At 43.3% G+C, this 14843-nt stretch overlaps 11 non-coding genes and 5 pseudogenes across 11 annotated transcripts; all 16 read left to right on the top strand.

Annotated features, from left to right (window-relative positions):
- The first annotated feature begins 1181 nt into the window (after window positions 1-1181).
- Window positions 1182-1301, top strand: LOC142511402 (5S ribosomal RNA; annotated as a pseudogene).
- Window positions 1302-1982: 681 nt separating this feature from the next.
- LOC142514927 (5S ribosomal RNA) lies at window positions 1983-2101 on the top strand. The gene has a single exon (XR_012810799.1). It is a non-coding gene; the product is annotated as a 5S ribosomal RNA (ribosomal RNA).
- A 648-nt stretch (window positions 2102-2749) lies between these two features.
- On the top strand, window positions 2750-2868 carry LOC142510211 (5S ribosomal RNA). Its single transcript, XR_012808336.1, has one exon. It is a non-coding gene; the product is annotated as a 5S ribosomal RNA (ribosomal RNA).
- A 680-nt stretch (window positions 2869-3548) lies between these two features.
- On the top strand, window positions 3549-3667 carry LOC142514527 (5S ribosomal RNA). Its single transcript, XR_012810416.1, has one exon. It is a non-coding gene; the product is annotated as a 5S ribosomal RNA (ribosomal RNA).
- A 648-nt stretch (window positions 3668-4315) lies between these two features.
- On the top strand, window positions 4316-4433 carry LOC142512517 (5S ribosomal RNA; annotated as a pseudogene).
- Window positions 4434-5113: 680 nt separating this feature from the next.
- Window positions 5114-5232, top strand: LOC142510674 (5S ribosomal RNA; annotated as a pseudogene).
- A 687-nt stretch (window positions 5233-5919) lies between these two features.
- LOC142517216 (5S ribosomal RNA) lies at window positions 5920-6038 on the top strand. Its single transcript, XR_012812974.1, has one exon. It is a non-coding gene; the product is annotated as a 5S ribosomal RNA (ribosomal RNA).
- A 684-nt stretch (window positions 6039-6722) lies between these two features.
- Window positions 6723-6841, top strand: LOC142509256 (5S ribosomal RNA). Its single transcript, XR_012807440.1, has one exon. It is a non-coding gene; the product is annotated as a 5S ribosomal RNA (ribosomal RNA).
- A 684-nt stretch (window positions 6842-7525) lies between these two features.
- LOC142509920 (5S ribosomal RNA) lies at window positions 7526-7643 on the top strand. Its single transcript, XR_012808065.1, has one exon. It is a non-coding gene; the product is annotated as a 5S ribosomal RNA (ribosomal RNA).
- A 684-nt stretch (window positions 7644-8327) lies between these two features.
- Window positions 8328-8446, top strand: LOC142506932 (5S ribosomal RNA). Its single transcript, XR_012805203.1, has one exon. It is a non-coding gene; the product is annotated as a 5S ribosomal RNA (ribosomal RNA).
- Window positions 8447-9864: 1418 nt separating this feature from the next.
- On the top strand, window positions 9865-9983 carry LOC142506604 (5S ribosomal RNA). The gene has a single exon (XR_012804891.1). It is a non-coding gene; the product is annotated as a 5S ribosomal RNA (ribosomal RNA).
- Window positions 9984-10665: 682 nt separating this feature from the next.
- Window positions 10666-10788, top strand: LOC142511225 (5S ribosomal RNA; annotated as a pseudogene).
- Window positions 10789-11472: 684 nt separating this feature from the next.
- On the top strand, window positions 11473-11592 carry LOC142510714 (5S ribosomal RNA; annotated as a pseudogene).
- A 682-nt stretch (window positions 11593-12274) lies between these two features.
- LOC142509561 (5S ribosomal RNA) lies at window positions 12275-12392 on the top strand. Its single transcript, XR_012807729.1, has one exon. It is a non-coding gene; the product is annotated as a 5S ribosomal RNA (ribosomal RNA).
- Window positions 12393-13460: 1068 nt separating this feature from the next.
- On the top strand, window positions 13461-13579 carry LOC142512773 (5S ribosomal RNA). Its single transcript, XR_012808874.1, has one exon. It is a non-coding gene; the product is annotated as a 5S ribosomal RNA (ribosomal RNA).
- Window positions 13580-14261: 682 nt separating this feature from the next.
- Window positions 14262-14380, top strand: LOC142513380 (5S ribosomal RNA). Its single transcript, XR_012809330.1, has one exon. It is a non-coding gene; the product is annotated as a 5S ribosomal RNA (ribosomal RNA).
- Window positions 14381-14843: the final 463 nt, after the last annotated feature.

Genomic DNA, 14843 nt, shown 5'->3' with positions numbered 1-14843 from the left:
GAGATCCGCTTAGGAAGTTCGAAATTCGATTTCCGTTCCACTTTATCGATCTCAGGATTAATAATAGCTTTACATTCGCTATTTCCTTCTTATTTTTTTCCTATTTTCTGGGAACATTTAGAGATTTTGTTGTCGTGAGCCGGTTCTGGGCAGAAGGATATGAGGCAGATTACTCTGCAGACGGTTAACTCATTAAAAACAATTATTTCAACTGTTTTAGCCATAATTTACGTAAACCGTCGCGACACAAGGACTTTCCAGGGATGTCACCCATCCTAGCTCTAAACCATCGCTCCAGAAACGCTTACACATTCTTGGTTCTGATTGGGCGAGAGCAGTGGCCGCCTTATTTCCAATCGCCAGCCCGCTTCACACGTACTCAAGGGATATAATATAAACAGTCCCACTACAAATGTCCGGTGCGATCATACCCAGCACTAATGCACCGGATCCCATCAGAACTCCGAAGTTAGCGGGCTTGGGCGAGACCATTACTTGAAGAGGTGACCCCCAGGGAACTCCTCGTGTTTGCCAACCTCTTTCGTTTTTTTCTAATTTTGATTACTATGTTGACAGACGATTCCGCTCAAATCCATCTGAATCTCGATCGGGACCACATAAGACGTGAATCAACGTAGCTCGGCACTGCCCGGATTTTGACAAAATTGTAACCTAACTTGATTGTAAACGGGCAAACGAATGAGACTCATTATTCCGCAGTGAGCTGGCGAGATTTTAGCTGAATTCCTTCTCTAATACCCTCTAATTTGCGATTTTTGCTTCTTGTTAATCTTCCGTTTCATCGAGAAATCCGCTTAGGAAGTCCGAAATTCGATTCAGGTTCCATTTTATCGTATCCTAGGAATATAATAACTTTCGTATTTGCTATTTTCTTCTCTTAATTATTTTTCTATTTTCTGGGAACATTAGCAATTTTTGTTGTTGTGAGCCGGTTCTGTGCGGAAGGGTATGACGCAGATTATTCCGGAGACGGTTAACTCATTAAAACAATTATCGACTGTTTTCTCTATAATTTACGTAAACGTCACGACACGAGTAGTTCTAAGGAAGTCACCCATCCTAGCTCTGACATCGCGCAAAGAATGCTTAACTTCATGGTTCTGATTTGGGCGAGATCAGTACCTCGAGGGATATAAGAAGAAACATCCCTTCTCAATGGCTGGTGCGATCATACCATCACTAATTCACCGGATCCCAATCAGAACTCCGAAGTTAAGCGTGCTTGGGCGAGAGCTATACTAGGATGGGTGACCCCCTGGGAAGTCCTCAAGTTGCACCCTTTTTAGTGTTTTTCTTTTGTTGATTACTTGTTGACAGACGAATTTCGGCTCAAATAATCTGAATCTTTTTCGGAACCAGATAAGACATGTGAAATCAACGCAGCTCGGGCACTGCCGGATTTTGACAAAATTTTAGGTTAATTTGATTGTAAACGGGCAAAAGAACGAGACTCATTCTACGCAATGCACTGGCGAGATTTTAGCCGAATTCCTTCTCTAAGACCCTCTAATTTGCGATTTTCCGCTTCTGTTAAGCTTCCGTTTCCTCGAGAAATCCGCTTAGGAAGTCCGGAATTCGATTCTGGTTCCATTTTATCGTATCCCAAGCATAATAATAGCTTTACATTCCCTATTTTCTTCTTCTTATTTTTTTTGTATTTTCTGGGAACATTTGGCGATTTTTGTTGTCGTGAGCCTGTTCTGAGCGGAAGGGTATTACGTAGATTACTCCGTAGAAGTTTACCTCATTAAAAACAATTATTTCGACTGTTTTATCCATAATGTACGTAAACGGTCGCGACACAAGGACTTCCCAGGGAGGTCACACATCCTAGCTCTGCCATCGTGCCAGAACGCTTAACTTCATGGTTCTGATTGGGCAAGAGCAGTGCCGCGTGTTGCCCATCGCCGCCCACTCCACACGTACTCGAGGGATATAAGAATAAACATCCCGCTCAATTCGGGTCCGATCATACCAGCACTAATGCATCGGATCCCATCAGAACTCCGAAGTTAAGCGTGCTTGGGCGAGAGCAGTACTAGGATGGTTGACCCCCTGGGAAGTCCTCGTGTTGCACCCCTTTTCGTGTTTTTCTATATTTGATTACTTGTTGACATGCGATTTTCGGCTCAAATCATATGAATCTCGATCGAGATCAGATAAGATATGTGAAATCAACGTAGCTCAGGCACTGCCGGATTTGAACAAAATTGTAGCCTAATTTGATTGTAAACGGGCAAACGAACGAGACTTATTACTCCGCAACGAGGTGGCGAGATTTTAGCTGAATTCCTTCTCTAAGACCCTCTAATTTGCGATTTTCCGCTTCTATTAAGCTTCCGTTTCCTCGATAAATCCGCTTAGGAAGTTCGAAATTCGATTCCGGTTCCATTTATCGTATCCCAGGCATAATAATAGTTTTACATTCGCTATTTTCTTCTTCTTAATTTGTTTATATTTTCTGGGAACTTTTAGCAATTTTTGTTGTTGTGAGCCGGTTCTGTGCGGAAGGGTATGACGCAGATTATTCCGGAGACGGTTAACTCATTAAAAACAATTATTTCGACTGTTTTCTCTATAATTTACGTAAACGGTCATGACACGAGTACTTCCCAAGGGGGTCACCCAACCTAGCTCTGACATCGCGCAAGAACGCTTAACATCATGGTTCTGATTGGGAGAGATCAGTGCCTCGAGGGATATAAGAATAAACATCCCTCTCAATGTCGGGTGCGATCATACCATCACTAATTCACCGGATCCCATCAGAACTCCGAAGTTAAGCGTGCTTGGGCGTGAGCTATACTAGGATGGGTGACACCCTAGGAAGTCCTCGTGTTGCACCTTTTTTAGTGTTTTTCTTTTGTTGATTACTTGTTGACAGACGATTTTCGGCTCAAATAATCTGAATCTTTTTCGGGACCAGATAAGACATGTGAAATCAACGCAGCTCGGGCACTGCCGGATTTGAAAAAAATTGTAGGTTAATTTGATTGTAAACGGGCAAAAGAACGAGACTCATTCTACGCAATGAGCTGGCGAGATTTTAGCCGAATTGATTCTCTAAGACCCTCTAATTTGCGATTTTCCGCTTCTGTTAAGCTTCCGTTTCCTCGACAAATCCGCTTTGGAAGTCCGAAATTCGATTCTGGTTCCATTTTATCGTATCCCAAGCATAATAATAGCTTTACATTCCCTATTTTCTTCTTCTTATTTTTTTTGTATTTTCTGGGAACATTTGGCGATTTTTGTTGTCGTGAGCCTGTTCTGAGCGGAAGGGTATTACGTAGATTACTCCGTAGAAGTTTACCTCATTAAAAACAATTATTTCGACTTTTTTATCCATAATGTACGTAAACGGTCGCGACACAAGGACTTCCTAGGGAGGTCACACATCCTAGCTCTGCCATCGCGCCAGAACGCTTAACTTCATGGTTCTGATTGGGCAAGAGCAGTGCCGCGTGTTGACCATCGCCGCCCACTCCACACGTACTCGAGGGATATAAGAATAACATCCCACTAAATTCGGGTGCGATCAAACCAGCACTAATGCATCGGATCCCATCAGAACTCCGAAGTTAAGCGTGCTTGGGCGAGAGCAGTACTAGGATGGTTGACCCCTTGAGAAGTCCTCGTGTTGCACCCCTTTTCGTGTTTTTCTATATTTGATTACTTGTTGACATGCGATTTTCGGCTCAAATCATATGAATCTCGATCGAGATCAGATAAGACATGTGAAATCAACGTAGCTCGGGCACTGCCGGATTTGAACAAAATTGTAGCCTAATTTGATTATAAACGGGCAAACGAACGAAACTCATTACTCCGCAACGAGGTGGCGAGATTTTAGCTGAATTTCTTCTCTAAGACCCTCTAATTTGCGATTTTCCGCTTCTATTAAGCTTCCGTTTCCTCGATAAATCCGCTTAGGAAGTTCGAAATTCGATTCCGGTTCCATTTTATCGTATCCCAGGCATAATAATAGTTTACATTCGCTATTTTCTTCTTCTTAAATTTTTTTATATTTTCTGGGAACATTTAGCAATTTTTGTTGTTGTGAGCCGGTTCTGTGTGGAAGGGTATGACGCAGATTATTCCGGAGACGGTTAACTCATTAAAACAATTATTTCGACTGTTTTCTCTATAATTTACGTAAACGGTCACGACACGAGTACTTCCCAAGGAGGTCACCCATCCTAGCTCTGACATCGCGCAAGAACGCTTAACTTCATGGTTCTGATTGGGCGACATCAGTACCTCGAGGGATATAAGAATAAACATCCCTCTCAATGTCGGGTGCGATCATACCATCACTAATTCAACGGATCCCATCAGAACTACGAGTTAAGCGTGCTTGGGCGAGAGCTATACTAGGATGAGTGACCCACTGGGAAGTCCTCGTGTTGCACCCTTTTTAGTGTTTTTCTTTTGTTGATTACTTGTTGACAGACGATTTTCGGCTCTAATAATCCGAATCTTTTCGGGACCAGATAAGACATGTGAAATCAACGCAGCTCGAGCACTGCCGGATTTGGACAAAATTGTAGGTTAATTTGATTGTAAACGGGCAAAAGAACGAGACTCATTCTACGCAATGAGCTGGCGAGATTTTAGCCGAATTCCTTCTCTAAGACCCTCTAATTTGCGATTTTCCGATTCTGTTAAGCTTCCGTTTCCTCGAGAAATCCGCTTAGGAAGTCTGAAATTCGATTCTGGTTCCATTTTATCGTATCCCAAGCATAATAATAGCTTTACATTCCCTATTTTCTTCTTCTTATTTTTTTTGTATTTTCTGGGAACATTTGGCGAGTTTTGTTGTCGTGAGCCTGTTCTGAGCGAAAGGGTATTACGTAGATTACTCCGTAGACGGTTAACTCATTAAAAACAATTATTTCGACTGTTTTATCCATAATATACGTAAACGATCGCTACACAAGGAATTCCTAGGGAGGTCACACATCCTAGCTCTGCCATCTCGCCAGAACGCTTAACTTAATGGTTCTGATTGGGCAAGAGCAGTGCCACGTGTTGCCCATCGCCGCCCACTCCACACGTAGTCGAGGGATATAAGAATAAACATCCCACTCAATGTCGGTGCTATCATTCCAGCACTAATGCACCGGATCCCATATGAACTTCGAAGTGAAGCGTGCTTGGGCGAGAGCAGTACTAGGATGTGTGACCCCCTGGGAAGTCCTGGTGTTGCACCTCTTTTTGTGTTTCTCTATTTTTGATTGATTACTTGTTGACAGACGATTTTCGGCTCAAATCATCTGAATCTCGATCGAGACCAGATAAGACATGTAAAATAACAGTAGCTCGGTCACTGCGGGATTTGGACAAAATTGTAGCCTAATTTGATTGTAAACGGGCAAACGAACGAGACTCATTACTCCGCAACGAGCTGGCTAGATTTTAGCCGAATTCCTTCACTATGACCCTCTAATTTGCGATTTTCCGCTTCTGTTAAGATTCCGTTTACTCGAGAAATCCGCTTAGGAAATTCGAAATTCGATTCCGGTTCCATTTTATTGTCTCTCTAGCATAATAATAGCTTTACATTTGCTATTTTCTTCTTCTTATTTTTTTTTCTATTTTCTGGGAACATTTAGCGATTTTTGTTGTCGTAAGCCGGTTCTGTGCGGAAGGGCATTACGTAGATTAATCCGGAGACAGTTAACTCAATAAAAAAATTTTTTTTACTGTTTTAGCCTTAATTTACTTAAACGGTCGCGACACGAAAACTTCCCAGAGAGGTCACCCATCGTAGCCCTGCCATCGCGCCAGAACGCTTAACTTCATGGTTCTGATTGGGCGAGAGCAGTGACGCGTGTTGTCCATCGCCGCCCGGTCCACACGTACTCGAGGGATATAATAATAAACATCCCACTCAATGTCGGGTGCGATCATACCAGCAGTAATGAACCGGATCCCATCAGAACTCCGAAGTTAAGGGTGCTTGGGCGAGAGCAATACTGGGATGGGTGATCCCCTGGGAAGTCCTCGTGTTGCACCCCTTTTCGTGTTTTTCTATTTTTTGATTACTTGTTGACAGACGATTTTCGGCTCAAATCTTCTGAATCTCGATCGAGACTTGATGAGACATGTGAAATCAACGAAGCTCGGGCAATGCCGGATTTGGACAAAATTGTCACCTAATTTGATGGTAAACGGGCAAACAGACAAGACTCATTGCTGCGCAATGAGCTGGCGAGATTTTAGCCGAATTTCATCTCTAAGACCCTCTAATTTGCGATTTACCGCTTCTGTTAAGTTTTCGTTTCCTCGAGAAATCCGCTTAGGAAGTTCGAAATTCGATTCCGGTTCCATTTTATCGTATCCCAGGCATAATAATAGCTTTACATTCGTTGTTTCCTTCTTCTTATTTTTTTTCTTTTTTCTGGTAACATTTATCGATTTTTGTTGTCGTGAGCTGGTTCTGTGCGGAAGGGTATGACGCAGATTACTCCGGAGACGGTTAACGCATTAAAAATAATTATTTCGACTGTTTTATCCATAATTTACGTAAACGGTCGCGACACGAGGTTTTCCCTGAGTGGTCACCCATCCTAGCACTGCCATCGCGCCAGAACGCTTAACTTCATGGTTATGATTGGGCGAGAGCAGTGCCGCGTGTTGTCCATCGCCGCCCACTCCACACGTACTCGAGGGATATAAGAATAAACATCCCACTCAATGTCGTGTGCGATCATACCAGCACTAATGCAACGGATCACATCAGAACTCCGAAGTTAAGCGTGCTTTGGCGAGAGCAGTACTAGGATGGATGACCCCCTGGGAAGTCCTCGTGTTGCCACCCTTTTTGTGTTTTTCTATTTTTGATTACTAGTTGACAGACGAGTTTCGGCTCAAATCATCTGAATCTCGATCGTGACCAGATAAGACATGTGAAATGAAAGTAGCTCGGGCACTGCCGGATTTGGACAAAATTGTAGGCTAATTTGATTGTAAACGGGCAAACGGACGAGACTCATTGCTACGCAATGAGCTGACGAGATTTTAGACGAATTCCTTCTCTAAGACCGTCTAATTTGCGATTTACCGCTTCTGTTAAGCTTTCGTTTCCTCGAGAAATCCGCTTAGGAAGTTTGAAATTCGATTCCGGTTCTATTTTATCGTATCCCAAGCATAATAATAGCATTACATTCGTTATTTCCTTCTTCTTATTTTTTTTTCTATTTTCAGGGAACATTTATCGATTTTTGTTGTCGTGAGCCGGTTCTGTGCGGATGGGTATGACACACATTACTCCGGAGACGGTTAACTCATTAAAAACAATTATTTCGACAGTTTTATCCATAATTTACGTAAACGGTCGCGACACGAGGTCTTCCCAGGGAGGTCACCCATCCTACCTCTGCCATCGCGCCAGAACGCTTAACTTCATGGTTATGATTGGGCGAGAGCAGTGCCGCGTGTTGTCCATCAGCGCCCGCTCCACACGTACTCGAGGGATATATGAATAAACATCCCACTCAATGTCGGGTGCGATCATACCAGCACTAATGCACCGGATCCCATCAGAACTTAGAAGTTAAGCGTTCTTGGCGAGAGCAGTACTAGGATGGGTGATCTCCTGGGAAGTCCTCGTGTTGCACCCATTTTCGTGTTTTTCTATTTTTGATTACTTGTTGACAGACGATTTTCTGCTCAAATCATCTGAATCTCGATCGGGACCAGATAAGACATGTGAAATGAAAGTAGCTCGGGCACTGCCGGATTTGGACAAAATTGTAGGCTAATTTGATTGTAAACGAGCAAACGGACGAGACTCATTACTACGCAATGAGCTGACGAGATTTTAGCCGAATTCATTCTCTAAGACCCTCTAATTTGCGATTTAACGCTTATGTTAAACTTTCGTTTCCTAGAGAAATCCGCTTAGGAAGTTCGAAATTCGATTCCGGTTCCATTTTATCGTATCCAAAGCATAATAATAGCTTTACATTCGTTATTTCCTTCTTTTTATTTTTTTTTCTATTTTCTGGGAACATTTATCGATTTTTGTTGTCGTGAGCCGGTTCTGTGCGGAAGGGTATGACGCAGATTACTCCGGAGACAGTTAACTCATTAAAAACAATTATTTCGACTGTTTTATCCATAATTTACGTAAATGATCGCGACACGAGGTCTTCCCAGGGAGGTCACCCATCCTACCTCTGCCATCGCGCCAGAACGCTTAACTTCGTGCTTATGATTGGGCGAGAGCAGTGCCGCGTGTTGTCCATCGCCGCCCGCTCCACACGTACTCGAGAGATATAAGAATAAACATCCTACTCAATGGCTGGTGCGATCATACCAGCACTAATGCACCGGATCCCATCAGAACTTAGAAGTTAAGCGTTCTTGGGCGAGAGCAGTACTAGGATGGGTGATCTCCTGGGAAGTCCTCGTGTTGCACCCATTTTCGTGTTTTTCTATTTTTGATTACTTGTTGACAGACGATTTTCGGCTCAAATCATCTGAATCTCGATCGGGACCAGATTAGACATGTGAAATGAAAGTAGCTCGGGCACTGCCGGATTTGGACAAAATTGTAGGCTAATTTGATTGTAAACGAGCAAACGGACGAGACTCATTACTACGCAATGAGCTGACGAGATTTTAGCCGAATTCCTTCTCTAAGACCCTCTAATTTGCGATTTAACGCTTATGTTAAACTTTCGTTTCCTCGAGAAATCCGCTTAGGAAGTTCGAAATTCGATTCCGGTTACATTTTATCGTATCCTAAGCATAATAATAGCTTTACATTCGTTATTTCCTTCTTCTTATTTTTTTTTCTATTTTCTGGGAACATTTATCGATTTTTGTTGTCGTGAGCCGGTTCTGTGCGGAAGGGTATGACGCAGATTACTCCGGAGACGGTTAACTCATTAAAAACAATTATTTCGACTTTTTTAACCATAATTTACGTAACCGGTCGCGACACGAGGTCTTCCAAGGGAGATCACCCATCCTAGCTCTGCCATCGCGCCAGAACGCTTAACTTCATGGTTATGATTGGGCGAGAGCAGTGCCGCGTGTTGTCCATCGCCGCCCGCTCCACACGTACTCGAGGGATATAAGAATAAACATCCCACTCAATGTCGGGTGCGATCATACGAGCACTAATGCACCGGATCCCATCAGAACCCCGAAGTTAAGCGTGTTTGGACGAGAGCAGTACTAGGATGGGTGACCTCCTGGCTCAAATCATCTGAATATCGATCGGGACCAGATAAGACATGTGAAATGAAAGTAGCCCGGGCACTGCCGGATTTGGACAAAATTGTAGGCTAATTTGATTGTAAACGGGCAAACAGACTGGACTCATTGCTACGCAATGAGCTGACAAGATTTTAGCCGAATTTCTTCTCTAAGACCCTCTAATTTGCGATTTACCGCTTCTGTTAAGCTTTCGTTTCCTCGAGAAATCCGCTTAGGAAATTCGAAATTCTATTCCGGTTCCATTTTATCGTATCCCAGGCATAATAATAGCTTTACATTCGTTATTTCCTTCTTCTTATTATTTTTTCTATTATCAGGGAACATTTATCGATTTTTGTTGTCGTGAGCCGGTTCTGTGCGGAAGGGTATGACGCACATTACTCCGGAGACGGTTAACTCATTAAAAACAATTATTTCGACAGTTTTATCCATAATTTACGTAAACGATTGCGACACGAGGTCTTCCCAGGGAGGTCACCCATTCTTCCTCTGCCATCGCGCCATAACGCTTAACTTCGTGCTTATGATTGGGCGAGAGCAGTGCCGCGTGTTGTCCATCGCCGCCCGCTCCACACGTACTCGAGAGATATAAGAATAAACATCCTACTCAATGGCTGGTGCGATCATACCAGCACTAATGCACCGGATCCCATCAGAACTTAGAAGTTAAGCGTTCTTGGGCGAGAGCAGTACTAGGATGGGTGATCTCCTGGGAAGTCCTCGTGTTGCACCCTTTTTCGTGTTTTCTATTTTTCATTACTTGTTGACAGACGATTTTCGGCTCAAATCATCTGAATCTCGATCGGGACCAGATAAGACATGTGAAATGAAAGTAGCTCGGGCACTGCCGGATTTGGGCAAAATCGTAGGCTAATTTGATTGTAAACGGGCAAACGGACAAGACTCATTACTACGCAATGGGCTGACGAGATTTTAGCCGAATTCCTTCTCTAAGACCCTCTAATTTGCGATTTACCGCTTCTGTTAAGCTTTCGTTTCCTCGAGAAATCCGCTTAGGAAGTTCGAAATTCGATTCCGGTTCCATTTTATCGTATCCCAGGCATAATAATAGCTTTACATTCTCTATTTTCTTCTTCTTATTTTTTTTCTATTTTCTGGGAACATTTAGAGATTTTTGTTGTCTTGAGCCGATTCTGTGCGGAAGGTTATTACGTAGATTACTCCGGAGACGATTAACTCATTAAAAACAATTATTTCGATTGTTTTATCCTTAATTTACTTAAACGGTCGCGACACGAGGACTTTCCAGGAAGGTCACCCATCCTAGCTCTGCCATCACGCCAGAACGCTTAACTTCATGGTTATGATTGGGCGAGAGCAGTGCCGCGTGTTGTCCATCGCCGCCCGCTCCACACGTACTCGAGGTATATAAGAATAAACATCCCACTCAATGTCGGGTGCGATCATACCAGCACTAATGCACCAGATCCAATCAGAACTCCGAAGTTAAGCGTGCTTGGGCGAGAGGCAGTATTAGGATGGGTGACCACCCCCTGGGAAGTCCCCGTGTTGCATTCTTTTTCGTGTTTTTCTATTTTTGATTACATGTTGACAGACGATTTTCGGCTCAAATCATCTGAATCTCGATTGGGACCAGATAAGACATGTGAAATGAAAGTAGCCCGGGCACTGCCGAATTTGGACAAAATTGTAGGCTAATTTGATTGTAAACAGGCAAACGGACGAGACTCATTGCTACGCAATGAGCTGACGATATTTTAGCCGAATTCCTTCTCTAAGACCCTCTAATTTGCGATTTACCGCATCTGTTAAGCTTTTGTTTCCTCGAGAAATTCGCTTAGGAAGTTCGAAATTCGATTCCGGTTCCATATTATCGTATCACAGGCTTAATAATAGCTTTACATTCGTTATTTCCTTCTTCTTAATTTTTTTTCTATTTTCTGGGAACATTTATCGATTTTTGTTGTCGTGAGCCGGTTCTGTGCGGAAGGGTATGACGCAGATTACTCCGGAGACGGTTAACTAATTAAAAACAATTATTTCGACTGTTTTATCCATAATTTACGTAAATGATCGCGACACGAGGTCTTCCCAGGGAGGTCACCCATCCTACCTCTGCCATCGCGTCAGAACTCTTAACTTCGTGGTTATGATTGGGCGAGACCAGTGCCGCGGGTTGTCCATCGCCGCCCGCTCCACACGTACTCGAGGGATATAAGAATAAACATCCTACTAAATGGTAGGTGCGATCATACCAGCACTAATGCCATTGATCCCATCAGAACTCCGAAGTTAAGCGTGCTTGGACGAGATTAGTTCTAGGATGGGTAACCTCCTGGGAAAGTCCTCGTGTTGCACCCCTTTTCTTGTTTTTCTATTTTTGATTACTTGTTGACAGACGATTTTGGGCTCAAATCATCTGAATCTCGATCGAGACAAGATAAGACATGTGAAATGAAAGTAGCTCGGGCACTGCCGGATTTGGACAAAATTGTAGGCTAATTTGATTGTAAACGGGCAAACGGACGAGGCACATTACTACGCAATGAGCTGACGAGATTTTAGCCGAATTCCTTCTCTAAGACCCTCTAATTTGCGATTTACCTCTTCTCTTAAGCTTTCGTTTCCTCGAGAAATCCGCTTAGGAAGTTCGAAATTCGATTCCGGTTCCATTTTATCGTATCCCAGGCATAATAAAAGTTTTACATTCGTTATTTCCTTCTTCTTTTTTTTTTCTATTTTCTGGGAACATTTATCGATTTTTGTTGTCGTGAGCCGGTTCTGTGCGGATGGGTATGACGCAGATTACTCCGGAGACGGTTAACTCATTAAAAACAATTATTTCGACTGTTTTAACCATAATTTACGTAACCGATCGCGACACGAGGTCTTCCCAGGGAGGTCACCCATCCTAGCTCTGCCATCGCGCCAGAACGCTTAACTTCATGGTTATGATTGGGCGAGAGCAGTGCCGCGTGTTGTCCATCGTCGCCCGCTCCACACGTACTCGAGGGATATAAGAATAAGCATCCTACTTAATGTCGGGTGCGATCATACCAGCACTAATGCACCGGATCCCAACAGAACTCCGAAGTTAAGCGTGCTTGAGAAAGAGCAGTACTAGGATGGGTGACCCCCGGGAAGTCCTCGTGTTGCACCCTTTTTCGTGTTTTTCTATTTTTGATTACTTGTTGACAAACGAATTTCGGCTCAAATCATCTGAATCTCGATCGGGACAAGATAAGACATGTGAAATGAAAGTAGCTCGGGCACTGCCGGATTTGGACAAAATTGTAGGCTAATTTGTTTGTAAACGGGCAAACGGACGAGACTCATTACTACGCAATGAGCTGACGAGATTTTAGCCGAATTCCTTCTCTAAGACCCTCTAATTTGCGATTTACCGCTTCTGTTAAGCTTTCGTTTCCTCGAGAAATCCGCTTAGGAAGTTCGAAATTCGATTCCAATTCCATTTTATCGTATCCCAGGCATAATAATAGCTTTACATCGTTATTTACCCCTGGGTTGTCCTCGTGTTTCACCCCTTTTCGTGTTTTTCTATTTTTGATTACTTGTTGACAGACGATTTTCGGCTCAAATCATCTGAATCTCGATTGGGACCAGATAAGACATGTGAAATGAAAGTAGCTCGGGCACTGCCGGATTTGGACAAAATTGTGGGCTAATTTGATTGTAAACGGGCAAACGGACGAGATTTATTACTACGCAATGAGCTGACGAGATTTTAGTCGAATTCCTTCTCTAAGACCCTCTAATTTGCGATTTACCGCTTCTGTTAAGCTTTCGTTTCCTCGAGAAATCCGCTTAGGAAGTTTAAAATTCGATTCCGGTTCCATTTTATCGTATCCCAGGCATAATAATAGCTTTACATTCGTTATTTCCTTCTTCTTATTTTTTTTTCTATTTTCTGGGAACATTTATCGATTTTTGTTGTCGTGAGCCGGTTCTGTGCGGAAGGGTATGACGCAGATTACTCCAGAGACGATTAACTCATTAAAAACAATTATTTCGACTGTTTTATCCATAATTTACGTAAACGATCGCGACACGAGGTCTTCCCAGGGAGGTCACCCATCCTAGCTCTGCCATCGCGCCAGAACGCTTAACTTCATGGTTATGATTGGGCGAGAGCAGTGCCGCGTGTTGTCCATCGCCGCCCGCTCCACACGTACTCGAGGGATATAGGAATAAACATCCCACTCAATGTCGGGTGCGATCATACCAGCACTAATGCACCGGATCCGATCAGAACTCCGAAGTTAAGCGTGCTTGGGCGAGAGCAGTACTAGGGTGGGTGACCCCCTGGGAAGTCCTCGTGTTGCACCCTTTTTCGTGTTTTTCTATTTTTGATTACTTGTTGACAGACGATTTTCGGCTCAAATCATCTGAATCTCGATCGGGACCAGATAAGACATGTGAAATGAAAGTAGCTCGGGCACTGCCGGATTTGGACAAAATTGTAGGCTAATTTGACTGTAACGGGCAAACGGACGAGACTTATTACTACGCAATGAGCTGACGAGATTTTAGCCGAATTCCTTCTCTAAGACCATCTAAATTGCGATTTACCGCTTCTGTTAAGCTTTCGTTTCCTCGAGAAATCCGCTTATGAAGTTCGAAATTCGATTCCGGTTCCATTTTATCGATTCCCAGACATAATAATAGCTTTACATTCTTATTTCCTTCTTCTTATTTTTTTTTATATTTTCTGGGAACATTTATCGATTTTTGTTGTCTTGAGCCGGTTTTGTGCGGAAGGGTATGACGCATATTACTCCGGAGACGGTTAACTCATTAAAAACAATTATTTCGACTGTTTTATCCATTATTTCCTTAAACGGTCGCGACACGAGGTCTTCCCAGCGACGTCACCCATCCTAGCTCCGCCATCGCGCCAGAACGCTTAACTTCATGGTTATGATTGGGCGAGAGCAGTGCCGCGTGTTGTCCATCGCCTCCCGCTCCACACGTACTCGAGGGATCTAAGAATAAACATCCCACTCAATGTCGGGTGCGATCATACCAGCACTAATGCACCGGATCCCATCAGAACTCCGAAGTTAAGCGTGCTTGGGCGAGAGCAGTACTAGGATGGATGACCCCCTGGAAAGTCCTCGTGTTGCACCCTTTTTCGTGTTTTACTATTTTTGATTACTTGTTGACAGACGATTTTCGGCTCAAATCATCTGAATCTCGATCGGGACCAGATAAGACGTGAAATGAAAGTAGCTCGGGCACTGCTGGATTTGGACAAAATTGTAGGCTTATTTGATTGTAAACGGGCAAACGGACGAGACTCATTACTACGCAATGAGCTGACTTGATTTTAGCCGAATTCCTTCTCTAAAACCCTCTAATTTGCGATTTACCGCTTCTCTTAAGCTTTCGTTTCCTCGAGAAATCCGCTTAGGAAGTTCGAAATTCGATTTCGGTTCCATTTTATCGTATCCATGGCATAATAATAGCTTTACATCCGTTATTTCCTTCTTCTTATTTTTTTTCTATTTTCTGGGAACATTTATCGAATTTTGTTGTCGTGAGCCGGTTCTGTGCGGAAGGGTATGACGCAGATTACTCAGGAGACGATTAAC

Source organism: Primulina tabacum, chromosome 10 (assembly GCF_025594145.1).
Source record: "Primulina tabacum isolate GXHZ01 chromosome 10, ASM2559414v2, whole genome shotgun sequence".
NCBI classification, from domain to species: domain Eukaryota; kingdom Viridiplantae; phylum Streptophyta; class Magnoliopsida; order Lamiales; family Gesneriaceae; genus Primulina; species Primulina tabacum.
The sequence above is the reverse complement of the archived record's forward strand: the minus strand, read 5'-3'. Positions and strand labels throughout refer to the sequence as shown.